Genomic DNA, 15,003 nt, shown 5'->3' on the forward strand with positions numbered 1-15,003 from the left:
CTTCTCATCCTCTCCAGTTCATTCAATCTGACTGCAAATTCTCTGATAGAACTCTTGGCTTTATCTTTTTAACTTCAAAGGTAAATAACAAAATACTTTGAAACAGAATTTCAATATTTTTTAATTAAATCATTTGTCTTTCAGACAAATGGACAACATTCTTAATGATGTAATTTTAGACTTACCAGAAAATATGGCCACAATACTTAGCTGAATTTTCAATCACTTGGATAAGTATACACAAAGATTTATAACTCTGTTCTAAAAAGTTTATGATATATTAAAAGAACGGGCTAAAATTTAATAGAATAATGTCAGAGTTTTATAATTAGTCCCAAAAAGCAGCCACTGAAATAGGGATAAAATGATGGGTGATAAATGCTTAAGATTATTTCATTTAACATATATGTGTGTGTATACAGTTGATTCTAGTTACTCATAGTAGTCAGTAGTCATGTTCTATCAAGTTGCTGGAAACAGTAGTAAATATTAAACCATTACTCCTAGATAAAATACAGGTTCTTGTGAGCTTCTGGTCACATTTCCACCAACTGATCAATACACAACCTCAGTTTATGTGTATTCATGTTTAAAGACAACTTGAATTATCATTGACTCTTATTATATATAATGATATATTGCTGACCCTTTAACATTAAAATCACAGCAACAGTAGTATAAAACATGCCTGAATAAAACTAATCTAACAATTACTTTCTCCATAAGACCCAAAGCAACCTTCTTTTGATTAAGAACACCAGATAGCACTTCAGTACCATGTTTGGGGACTCATTTGTAAAATTTAAATTACCAACAAAAAAACAGCAATGTGAAAATGTTGCATTCTGTAGACCATGAACAGGATACCTCTTTACAGTATGAGCACTGAAAAAAAGAAGGCAGAGCCTCACCTTGTTCACCTTATTCAGCCGGGAACTTGTAATTGGGTGATGCAAATTTTCTCTGGTGTGCACCTGTACATGAATGACATACAGTGACATGAGTAATGATTTGGGGTTACAAGTACATTTTAGCCATGGGTGTCTGTGTGGCTCAGTCATTAAGCATCTGCCTTGCCTTGGGTCATAATCCCAGGGTCCTGGGATCAAGTCCCGCATTGGGCTCCCAGCTCAGCAGGAAGCCTGCTTCTTCCTCTACCACTGCCCCCTGCTTGTGTTCCCTCTCTCTCTGTGTCTCTCTCTGTAAAATAAATGAATGAAATCTTAAAAAAGGAAATAAAAGCAGAAACAAATATATTTTAGCCAGCAGGTGAACAAATTCTGCCAATAATGTGAATTAGCTGTTTATGTACATGCAATTTTAGTCTACTTTTCTTTTTTAAAAAGTCATATTTTCTTATTAGTATAAAATCCAAGAGGGGCGCCTGGGTGGCTCAGTGGGTTAAGGCCTCTGCCTTCGGTTCTGGTCATGATCCCAGGGTTCTGGGATCAAGGCCCGCATCGGGCTCTCTGCTCCGCGGGGAGCCTGCTTCCTCCTCTCTCTCTGCCTGCCTCTCTGCCTAGTTGTGATTTCTCTCTGTCAAATAAATAAAATATAAAAAAAAAAAATCCAAGAAAGCACACAGGTTCACAATTGCCTTTTTTTTTTTTTTTTTTTTTTTTGCAGTAGTATATCTAAGATTGTGATTACTGTCTAACAAATTAGTCAGATGTTGAGGGGTTTTCAATGTTTCTGGAGTCTGATGAAAATTATGGCACTTCATCTGCAGAAAATACATTCATGAAAATAATATTTTGCACAGAATTTCAGATAGTTTATGGAGATTTAAGGCATACATAATCACAAAACTGTAAATTTCCTTGACTTAGAAAACTGCATTCCATTCTAGTAAACACGTTTCTAAAATATTATAAAAGTACAAATGAAAACCAATACAGGGTAAAATAAATACTAAAAGCTACCTAGCATAGCTCCAAAAAAGTGGGAAGAGTTAAACTGGGGACTTTTTGTAATACAGCATTTATACTGAAGACTAGTATGTAGGAGGCACTTTCTTCATTTCCATGTAAGAACTCATAGAATAGAATAAGAATTAATGTGGGGGAGTGGTGCCTGGGTGGCTCAGTTATTAAAGCCTCTGCCTTTGGCCCAGGTCATGATCCCAGGGTTCTGGGATTGAGCCCCACATTGGGCTCCCCACTTGGTGGGGAGCCTGTTTCTTCCTCTCTCTCTGCTGCTCCCCCTTCTTATGCTTTCTGGCCCTGTGTCAAATGAATAAATAAAAATCCCCCCCCCAAAAAAAAGAATTAATGGTGGGGGTAAGCTTCAGAAGACTATAGAAAGTCATCTTTTGACAACAGAATTATCCAAACATGATTGAACTGCCTCAGAATACAGATTACCTAGCATACCAGTCCCAGAAGTCTTTAATAAAAATATGAATATTTGTTGGAGATATTGAAGGTCTTCAAATACTACTAATAAGCGAAAAGAAATATTTCACAAGTAAAATAATGTCTTTCCCTTAGGAAAATGAAATTTAAAGTAATGAGTTAATGTTTTAAACTTAATTTTTGAAACAATTGTTTAACATAACTAAGTTTTGTGTAAGGCGAAATTTATTTGGGAATATAGTACTTACTACAGTTACATACAAATAAACTCCTATTTATTTTTAAAATAATACTATAAAGCAACTTAAAATTAAAAACTTACTAATATAGAGCCCACAGCTTAACTTAAAGATATTTTTCATTATATAAATGGGTAAGAATAATATTTTTAGTTACAGAAGTTTTTTGGTTTCTAAATTTCTCAACATATTTTGTGTTTAAAAATTGTTTTGTAGCTTATTTCCAAAGTAAATTTCACTTTCACTTTTGTATTTCTTTTTCAAGTTTTTCTGTAACTCTCAATAGAACAATCATGAAATACTAGTTTCAGAATTCAATAGACATCCAATAAATCAAGGGTATCTAATTTTTACTGAACACTGATAAAGTAGTCCAACTATTTGTGTTGATTTCCTCACTGATTGGCAGCTGGGGAAATAAGACGAAGAAAAATGCCCTGAGAAACTATAACTTGGATTTTCAGACAGTGGGAAAACAAAAATGTCCTATAAACTTTATCCAAAAAGTTTTTCTTAGCAGACAAACCCAGTTCTGCTTAAAGGTATTCAAACAATAGGGCACCTGGGTGGCTCAGTGCGTTAAGCTCTGCCTTCAGCTCAGGTCATGATCTCAGGGTCCTGGGATGGAAGCCCGCATCAGGCTCTCTCTGCTCTGCAGGGAGCCTTCTTCCCCCTCTCTCTCTGCCTGCCTCTCTGCCTACTTGTGATCTCTCTGTCAAATAAATAAAATATTTTAAAAAAGATATTCAAACAATGAAACAAAACATCAGCTGATCTCAGATGGAATTTAAAAGCCAAATGTAAAATTATAATGAAAACACATTTCAAAGTTATTTCCTAGTAATTCTATGTCATTACAATTTAAGAGGACAGCAAATCAACATTATTATAAATTTGTCATAAATAAGGAAATATTTTATATATTTTAAATTATTTTCCCTCCTCTACACATGTATACAAAACCTTTCAGCATCAGAGGCAACTGTGAGAGGATATTTTATAACTTATATACTGCTTTTATGAAACATATCCCTTTCACACTTAGTAAAATCATAGGAAAAGCATTGTGCACTTCTTTTGTATTTTTTCAGGGACAGAGTTGAGAGAAGGTGGCAGTTTTGCAGAAGCTGTCATTCTAATACATAAGTGAGCACTACTGTATATGCAACAGAATGTATGTCTTTTAAGTAAAATTACTCAGAGAAAATACAGTTAAAAGAATTGTGAAATTTATGAGAAAATAATGAATTATTTCATTCTCCCCATTTTTCTTTCAATATGTCTACCAGGGATCTGCTTCCAAGATTACGTATATGACTTTTGTAGGATACAATTCCACTTCCTTTTTTGGTCTGAAGGCCTAACATTCTAGCTGAATTTTAGCCAAGGGCTATCCTCTGTGGTATTGCCCTCCTGAAATACTGTGATCTATAAGAAATTTATCAGATGACCAAAATATATTTCATCTATATTTTTACTTCAAGTCCTCAGCTTACAGCTCCCAAAACCCTTGGAATTTCCTGAAAGATAAGAGCAACGGAAGTGGTTTTGTTGTTGTTGTTGTTGTTGTTTTAATAATATTTGGTCTCTTATTCTCAGTCCTAAAAAGCTTCAGAGCCAAAAAGGTGAAATGGATGTCTTTTTAATTCATAACAAGCCCCTTTCAACCACAACTGAGTTTATGTTAATGAGATGACTTTTGGGAACTCTCATAGAGAAGGTGGGGGCTGGTTACCAGAAGGAAGCAGTCACGATTGGAGGATGATTGAGGAGTCATGATTGGAAACTTCCAACCAATTTCCAGGGCGGGGCAGAGGGGCTGGAGGTTGAATCAATCACCAATAGTCAGTGTTGTAAGCAATGATAATGTCTATGTAATGAAGCCTCCATAAAAAAACACAAAAGAAGGGGGTTTAGAGGACTTGCATGTCAGTGAACCGGAACACTTCCACCTGCCACCACTCAGGGCCCCAGACTCCACAAGAACAAAAACTCCTTTTGGGTGCCTCCCCCTATATATATATCTCTTCATGTAGCTGTTGACTGTATCCATTAATATCCTTTGTAATAAACCAGTAGTCTAGTGACTAAACTAGTTTCCTGAATCCTGTGAACCACTCTAGCAAATTAATTGAACCTAAGGAAGGGTTTGTGGGAATCTCTGATAGCCAGTAGGTCAGAAATACAAGTAGCAACCTGAATTTTACCTGGCATCTGAAATGGGGGAGAGTGTTGTGGGACGGAGCTCTTAACCTGTGGAATCTGATGCTATCTCCAGGTAGACGGTGTCAGAATTGAGTTGAATTGTGGGAAACCCAGCTTGTGTCTGAGAATTTCTTGGTGGTGTGGAGAATCCCCCGACACCCTGCACCCTCACACTGGAGCTGATGGTAAGAACACTTACCTTCCCGTAGAAACGCCAACAGCCTTGATTCCGTCTTTAGCCCTCCACCTTGTGCTCCCATTTGCTGCAAAGATCATGATACTTTAAATAAGGAGCCATCCCTCTAGCACACAGGTGACGCCACTTAGATAACTGCCCTGTGTCCTCACCATCGTGCCCCTCACTCCATGAAGGCTGGGGATTAAGTTGAGGAAAATGGGTAGAGAGAACGGTGATGAAGAACAATTGCGTAGTCCCCTGGATCAACTTCCCAAGTCAGTGAGTTACCTTGGGTAAAACTTGTAAACCATATATTGTGGCTTTGTTTTTTCAGAATTAAAGTGCCTTCTCAGTTTGGAGGATACATTACTGAACCTCCTCCGCCTTCTAACACTTCCCAACATGGCAACTTGTTTCATTAAAGCAAGAAGGAAAAAAAAAGAAAAAATAAGAGTGCTATCAAGATGGAAGTCAGTATTTCTTATAATCTAATCACAGAAGAGAGATCCACTAAATCTGAGATTGTCTAAGAAGTATTTATTTAGAAGCTACCCACCAAACTATGCATCCAATAAGTAAGACTTGAGGGGCAATCACACACAGGTCATGGTTTTAGGTATAGGAATACAGTGGTAAGCAAGAGAGAACAAGTACCTTGCTTCACAGAACTCAGTCTTCAAGAGGAGTAATACATCATATTTCTGTTTTAAAGTTATCCATCTGGGCAGGACAAAAGAATGATTAAAGGAAGGCATTAAAGACCAGCTGGATGGCTATAGAAATCCAGATGAAAAAAGCTGAGGGTGAGGTAGAGAATTTAGATTAGAATAATGTATATGGCCTTGAACAATTGGTGTCCCTACCAAAATAGGAAGTTTCTGAAGGGATGCAAGGTAAAAGGTAAAAGGAATGAATCATTTGAATTCGTTCCATTTGAAAAATGTGTGGATGTCAACATAGAATGTGCACCAGGAAATTAATTTCAGAATTTCCGGAGTTCTAACCTAAGTAACACTCTGGATTTCACATCATATAATATCTGCTTCCTAATATGTCCACAAAAATTTGTTACCATTCCTTCATTCAGAGTTTATCCTGTTTTCTGACTCTTTTTGGTCGGAGGGGGTGGGGTGGGGGGGTTGTTTTGCTTCTATTCCTTATCCTTCTCCCTAACCCACATTCACCAATGCACCCACAATACTGGATTCAATATATGTCCTCCTAATGTACTTTCCACAATTGGCTTCCATAGTAAAAATCTACATGTATATAAAAAACAACCTCCTAAACTACTTTGCATAAATGGGTTTTCTACCTATCCACCTATTCTTAAAAATATGGTTTGGGTTTCAAAGTGTATACACTGAAATATACATTAATAGTATCCTAATTGTCTATTTTTTTTTCATTTCATAATATAAGCCTTCTCTGTGTACATCTAGTTCATTACTTCTGATTGCTGCATACATTTTCATCATTTATATACATATATACATTTTACTTTTACATTTCTTTATAATGAATGAACCAATACTTCTCTCTAACCTTATCAATATGATATTTTGGTGAATGCCTTAAATATGACTCCTTATGACTGTGTCCCGTAGGTTTACTGGGTTAAACACTTTGTAACAAAATTACTAGTATATAGCATATACAAACACTTCATTTTAATGGTATTTCCAAAGAGCTCCTTTTTTTTATTTTATTTTATTTATTTATTTGACAGAGATCACAAGTAGGCAGAGAGGCAGACAGAGAGAGAGGGGGAAGCAGGCTTCCTGCTAAGCAGAGAGCCTGATGCAGGGCTCAATCCCAGGACCCTGGGATCATGACCTGAGCCGAAGGCAGAGGCTTTAACCCACTGAGCCACCCAGGTGCCCCTCCAAAGAGCTCTTTTGCAATTCCACTAGCACTGGAAATTATGTCACCTTTTAATGTTTGCTATCTGATGGATATACAGCATTATCTCATTGTATTTAAACTTGCATTTCTCAAATATAATGACACGGTGTCTCCGTTTATAACATTATCACTTACTAAAAATGCTTTTCTTCTTTCTTGGCAGCCAGAGTTGACTAATATATATCATATGTGTATCTTCAATTTTAGCAAGTAATATCTGTTTTCCAAAGCAGTGCCATCTCGCTACACTCCCACAATAGTGTATTAGTCCACACCTTACCATGATTCTCCCCTAGCCTATGTCCAATCTTTCATTTACAGCTCTCTGTGTTTACGTACACAACACACACACACACACACACACACACACAGATGTACTCTGGGTATCACACATCCACACATCTACACACCACGGGGATAAAGCCGTTTCTAGAATACCTGCAGATTTCTCGTAGTCTGTGTGTAAGTGTGCATGTGTGTGCATGCACACGTACATGCATCCAGACATGTCTGTGCGTATGAGAGAGGGAAACAGGAAGAGAGTTAACAGAGGTTATCTTCAGGATGTTCTGTGGTTTCAGGGAAGGAAGCCAGAAACCTATGCTTGTTTTCCATCTATTTGGGAAAAAAAAATAATAAAGTTAAGAAATCAGTTTTTTATCAGTTAATACTTTATAAATGTGAAGTACTTTCACTCACTCATCAAGATGATGATTACTCTAAGTAAATATGCTACAACTTAAAAATTTCTTCCTCTAAATGCATTCTTTCTAAAGCCAAGTAGAATCTCTGTAGGCACTGTACTCAAGGCAATATTTTTTAATATTTACTGATGCATGTATACAAATACATGTGTAACAAATTTGATGGCTTGCTTCAACTTTCTTGTTTATATTTTCTAACATACGGCCACAAAATATTTCGCTAAAACTATAAAATATATGCTAATTTTAAAATTTGTATTTGGAAATCTTTGTGCAGTAATGAGAATTGTCTTCTGAAACATTTCATTCTAGGAGCTGTTTGTAGATTTAAATATGTCAGAAAAAAATACCTTGGAAGCAATTTGACTCAGCATTTTGAACTGACACTCCTTTTCTGACAAAGTATGTGCACTTTGTTCTTATTTGTAGCCTTTCCACATTCATTTGCATTTTGCAGCCTTGATTCCAATGGTTGCTCTTGCTACTTGTGATTTCTAACAGTGTTGTCCCCTAGGGTCATTCTGTCAAAAGATCTAGATGCTTCTTTTGGTGGCACAAAGTCACACATCAGGGGTGACAGTTCACAGAGAATGACCCTGCTGTGTTTGCTCTTAATAAAGCAGGAAGACTTGTGCTTATCATACTCTATTTCATTGCTAGGAAGCAGTGCTAATTGTATTTGCTTAAAATTACCTTGTAGTTATTCATTCAGATCTTTGTTAATCTAAAAGAAGTTAAGAAGTAATTTTTATCATACACGCTTACTATAGAGATTTTTTGTTTGATTTAGAAAACATTTTTATTACATCCTTCTATAAAAAGATTTCTAAGATTGGTTCCCAGTGAGGAAATCACTTAAGCATAATAGTTCTGAGATAATATTGTTGGTACAAAAATTTTAAATGCAATATATTATACAATTATATAATTAACTTGTTTTCAAGAAATTATTTTTTAAATATTCTGTTTCCACATGTCCTAAAGTTGTGTGTGTTCTATGGATATGGCATAAACAATTCCCTTGGGTTAGTTTGTTTGTTTTTTTCATAAAAGTTGAGATAAAAGAAAAATATGAGCTTTGAATACTTTCCTAACACTGATACATACAAAATGGGCTATTTAGAAAATGTTGAAGCTATTAATTTGCCTTTCTTTTGCATATCTGTTGTAATTGTTAAATGAGAACTATCAGAAAATGGCAATTTTGAATATGTGAGAATGCACAGAAATTCATTAGGAGAAGGCATTTAATTCTCTGGAGTAAAAAAAAAAAAAGAGTGAAAACGATAAGAAGCCAATAGTGCTATTTTTTTCCCCTTCCTCCATTTACTTATATTTTCTTTCTTTCTTTCTTTCTTTTTTTTCTTGTTTGGAACTTTGGAATTACTAAAGAACAGGAAAAAGATAAGACTCTAACCCGGCTCACATTTACTATGATAAATGGAATAAGAAGATCCATACACAACTGATCAGGAATAAAAAGAAATATCCAATAGTTTTTAACATGTGGCAATTTATTGTTCCCCTGGCATGGGTCTGGTTGGGTGTCTAGGATACACAGGGCTGAGAGCATAGGTCCCATGGGTAGAGAAAGCAAAGAGTGAAATTATTTCACAGTTTTATATGCCTTCTTTTAAGGTTAAAGACAAATAAAGAAATTTATCCAATAAAGATAAAAATAAATGAGATAAAACTTAAATTTTCTTTACATATGGCTTTCAATTAGGTTAAATGGAAACAGAACAAAAAATGAGTTCTTGATATTGTGACCTAAATTATCCTAAGTGGGGCAACTGGGTGGCTCAGTTGGTTAAGCAACTGCCTTCAGCTCAAGTCACGATCCCAGAACCCCTAGACCAAGCCCTTCATTGGGCTCCCAGTTCTGCGGGGAGTCTGCTTCTCCCTCTGACCTTCTCTCCTCTCATTCTCTCTCTCTCTCTCAAATTAATACATAAAAAAGTAAACAAAGCTTTAAATTACCCTATGAGAAAATAAGTATTATAGGCTCAAAATGGATATATTTATCTACCATGTAATTAAATATATGTAAACACATTGACCAATATTTTTGATAAATTGGCCATTTGCATGTTTGAAAAATTTTGGTAAATTAAAAAAAAATAGTGGAATGCTTGAAATTACCCTATGAAGATATGTAGGCAGAAACTTGAGGGTTAACAGATTTCTTATTTCAAAGATAGAATAGTTATTCATGTAGGTCATTACCCTTATTAAATCAAAACTTCTTGAGGTTATGTGGAATAATCTCTGCATCATCCTTATCAGTGAGCATAATGTTTTGTGAATGATATTTAGTCAAAACATCAGTTGAATGGATGAAGAAATGTTAGGAACCTGGGTAGGACTATTTATGTTCTTTTGACGCAATAGGACAAAAGTTGTGGGAGAAAAATACAAAGGAGAAAGTAGCTAACAGATGAAAGAACATCGAAGTGAGTAAAATGTAGTTGAATCACAAATAAGCTAAAGCATGAGAAGAAATAATAAAAGAGTATGAATATTTAATATCGGAATCAATCTATCTACAATGTTTTGTGAAGTGAAACAAGGTTTTTAAAATGGGTCCATTCTTTCCAGGTTTTGACAAAGTGAGACCACCAAAGTTCAAAGAAGACACTGAAAAGTTGATTAAATGGCTATATAAAAAAAATTAAAGATTTTTATTTATTCATTTAAGAGAAAGAGTATGAGCGAGAGAGATCGCACAAGTGGGGTGAGGGGTAGAGGGAGAAGCAGACACCCTGCTGAGCATGAAGCCCAATGCAGGTCTTGATCCCAGGATCCTTGAGATCATGACCTGAGCTAACATCAGAGGCTTAACTGACTCAGCCACTCAGGTTCCCTGAGGATGATTTCTTTGGAGAGAACTATTGGCAATCTGCTGTGATTCCCAAACTCCAGAAGGGAAAGATATACTTCTTTCACTTTAAGACAAGGGAGAGGAGAATTGTGAGGTCCACATTGTATGACTTGGGTAGAGGTTTTCATGCTAAACAAGGTATAAGAAAACATAAAAACAGTGTCTAAATAAATGTCTGAGAAATCTAAAGGACAAGATTAACTATAGTTAGGGAATTACCTATGCTCAGGTAGTGGGTGAGGGCTAACAGTGAAATTTCATATGCTTGGAGCTACAAAAGATGTGGCACATGTCTAGCCAACATAGAAACTTAGTAATTCTGGTGAAAATTTAAATACTTAGAGGAATGGACACCACAGGAGTGACTTGGCTGTTGATGTCTTCAACAGTGTAAAGAAGTGCCCACAAGAAAAAGAACGAAACATATTCCAAGTTCAAAGAGCATAGATTATAGAGGACCAGGATGTTATCAGTCTAGGACACATTTGTTTCCAAATGTCTTCTTTTGACTCCCACTACTTCAATTTGGCAAGCTTCAGAAACAAGGTAACTACCTGGATGCAAGAACAGAATCAGTAAAGATGACAGAGACATAAAGTAAAAGCCAAACACACACTATCTTGCCTGGAAAAGGCTGGAGACTAAGAGAAGAGTGGTTTTAACTGCAAATCAATCTCAGAGCTTTGACTATTACAATGGAACTGATCTAGTTATGAAATTGAACCTGGTTTTATCATATGCATTAGTTTCCTATTGTTACCGTAACACATTACCACAAATTTAGTGACTTAACAAACATAAACCTTTTTATGTACAATTCTATGGGTCAAAAGTTCAATACAGGTCTCACTTGGTTAAAATGAAGATATTGGTGTAGTTGTGTTTCTTTAAGGAGGCTCTAAAATAGTCCATTTCCTTATCTTTTTCCAGCTTCTAGAGCCCACATATTCCTTAACTTGTTGCCCCCTTCCTTTATCTTCGGAATCAGCAATGTTGCATCTCTTCTAAGACTATTTTCCATAGTCAGAAAGTGTCCCCAATTTTAAGAATCCATATAATTATAGTGGACCTACCTAGATAATCCAAGATAATCTCCCTATGCAAAGGCTTTCAATTTAATCACATTTGCAAAGTCCTGTTTGCCATGCAAGGTAACATATCAACAGGTTCCCAAATTAGGACTTGGGTACCACATCATCTAAGAGGGGGAAAAATGTCTCCCGGCAAATGTCCCAGAAAAATTTTAAAAAGATGGTGTGAGAGAAAATAAACTTGCTTTATAAATAAATGCCATAAATACTGTTTGGGAACTGTATCAGATAATTATAATTCAAAGTTTTGTACTAATTAATTGAGTTGTGTTATCATTCATTATACTTTTTCTTAACTGGGTACTGGGACAAGAATGCATACAATGAAGTATTCTGAGGCGCTTAGGTTGGGAGGGCTTCAGAAACTATGAAATCCAAGGGGATTTGCAAACATGTCAGTTAACAGAAAATCCGAGATTGGTATGCTGAAGAATACAGCATGCGGAGAACAAAAAAGGGGGGAAAATCAAGGGCTGGAAGAAGTTATTAAAGGTGGGAATATGGAGCACAGGTCAAGGTTTCTGGAAAATGAAAATTTCAGAAAGCAACAAACTACAGGAATAAAGTGGATCACTAAGCTAGGAGGAAGTTGGGAACAAGACATATTATCCCGGAATGCTTTTAAAGATCTCTAAATGCCTTGAATGGGTAAGTACCCATTTAATGGGTAAGTAATCTTTAATGGGTAAGTACCCTCACATTTGCCTTTGTACATACAAGTGTTGGCAAAAACAGTAAACGATGAAGGCTCAGCTCAGTTCCCTTTATTTTATAAGAGACTATGGATGTCATCCAACCAACAAGCCAAATAGGTTACTAGGATTAACGTACTTATACAAATTATCCTAGAGATCTGTAGGTTAAGTACTCTATAAATTTATCAAGTAATACATATTATAAAATGAGATATTTGATAGTTTACTATAGCATTAGTTTAATATAATATTTATCTCTGCTCTTCGAATAAAATGCTGACACTAAATCAGAATCTGGATGTATGCAGATGCCCTAACTTCTCACTTTATAAAATAAAAGGTATCATTTACTTTCCTAAATTCCTAAAATAAGACCTGCAATAGAATTCAGAGCTACTTACCTCGATATTCAGAGCTCTCTATTTTAGCACCATCACAAGGCAGGATTCATTGGCCCATGACAGGAAGAATACCTTCCCTTCCTCCTTCAAAATGACAATCAAAAATTGATGGGTTCTCACTATTTTTGTTCACGGACACTGGTTAATTATTAACTCTGCAGGAAAAAAATTAAATTTTAATGTTAATGTCATTGTAAAACACCAGGATCTGTCTCAGCATGATAAGATATCATAAAGGTTTAAGTTGTTTGGGTAAGTTAGCCACCTGTTCAAATGTTAAAAATTTACACAGTCTCTCCAGCCTCACTTGTATCCATCTTTTATATTGATATATGTATCATAGTCACTGTATTGGCACAGTTTGAAATAGTCCCTCTGGAAGAGGTCTGCTGAATGCATAGTTTAAACTACAAATGTTACTTAAATATTTCAAGATATTTATATTTTTCAATTTTTTCCATCTGATACTTTGTTAGAAGTGCCACTAAATGATTAAAATTTCTTGGAAGGAAGTAGCCTACAACTGGAATAATCTAAATGTAAAAACATATAGTAACCACTGGGCCGCAATTAATTCAACATATAAAACTACAGCAGACAGAGCACATTGTCAATTAATCACATGCTTCATAATAACCTTCAGAAAATATATTCTGTGAATTTCTTTTACACACTGATCTCCATAAAGAAAAGATAGTTGAATTTCCTTTTAAGTGACTATTTTTATAAAATAATAATACTTTATAAAAACAATCACTTTCTATCAAAAGTATTATTTTATCATTAGAGATTCCTTGTATTTATTTAATTGAGCCACAAGAAAAAGATTATAGCCATGAGCATTGTTTATTGTTAACCTGAAAATAAAGAGCTGCAATGAGAAGCAAACAAGCATTTATTTGGGATCAAAGAATTGCAATTCTGAAACCACAGATTCAGGTAAAAACTCAGGGCCCTGCTTATACAGTGAAAGCAAGGGATTTCTAATAAGGAAAAAGAAGGTGGGGTCAACTTCGTAAGTTAAGAAGAAAAAAAAACATGATTTTTTTTTTTTCTTGACAACTCTTGATTTTATTTTAATGTGGGAACTTTTAGAATATTCCAATAGGTGTTAGTGACAGAGGGAGATATTTGGTAGTTATTATTGAATTTTTATTGAAAAAATTTGATGGGTGTTAAGTTTGATGGGTGTTAAGTTGAACAGCTCTGGATTACACATTGATTGACTACCAATTCTATCTTCAGAAAGTCCTCAACCAAAAGTCTTGTGATCAGAATGCCCATTCTCCCACTGACTTCTCCAGCAATTGCTTAAAACAGCTGCCATTTTGCCCAGTCCAAAGGTTTTGGCTCAGTTCAGAGAAGGGAAGGGCAGTTTCTCTGCAGCGGCCCCTCCAGCTCCACTTTAAAAATGGTTCCATTCAAGGCAATTTTTCACATTATTAATACATTTATTTAGATATGAGGAGATACAATTACAAAGAGTTAAAGCTCAAAGACACTTTTCTTCTTCTTCTTTTTTTTTTAAAGATTTTATTTATTTATTTGACAGACAGAGATCACAAGTAGGCAGAGAGGCAGGCAGAGAGAGAGGAGGAAGCAGGATCCCTGTGGAGCAGAGAGCCCTACGCAGGGCTCAATCCCAGGACCCTGGGATCGTGACCTGAGCTGAAGGCAGAGGCTTTAACCCACTGAGCCACCCAGGCGCCCCTCAAAGGCACTTTTCTTTTGAGACACTGTTTTAATATTTAATACACTTAATTTTTTATTGTATGTAAACTAGTCATAGAGGAACTATAGATCAATATTTTAAAAATAGGAGGAAAATACTTTGTTCCCAAGTAGCTTATAATTTAGATAAGGTTTTATCTTTATGGATATAAAAAGTTATCCAGCAACATTTATTTTGAAAAGAGACCCTCTCAAAAAAAAAAAAAAAAGAAAGAAAAGAAAAGAAAAGAAAGTGTTATTTTACGGAAAGTGAATCACATTAAGAAATGCTGAGTAGAGGGGCGCCTGGGTGGCTCAGTGGTTTAAGCCTCTGCCTTCGGCTCAGGTCATGATCTCAGGGTCCTGGGATCTAGCCTCGCATCAGGCTCTCTGCTCAGTGAGGAGCCTGTTTCTCCCTCTCTCTCTGCCTACTTGTGACCTCTCTCTCTGTCAAATAAATAAATAAAATATTAAAAAAAAAAAAAGAAATGCTGAGTAGAGTTTGATGATGATACTGAGGAGAATCTTCTAGGAGTAAGGGAAGGATAACTAAAGGATAAAATTTTTCATTAGATTTAAATATTAATAAATCATTTAATTAGCAAACATGTATTACAAGTCTCCCTTATGTCAGTTTTTT

This window comes from Meles meles, chromosome 14 (genome assembly GCF_922984935.1).
Source record: "Meles meles chromosome 14, mMelMel3.1 paternal haplotype, whole genome shotgun sequence".
Classification (NCBI taxonomy): domain Eukaryota; kingdom Metazoa; phylum Chordata; class Mammalia; order Carnivora; family Mustelidae; genus Meles; species Meles meles.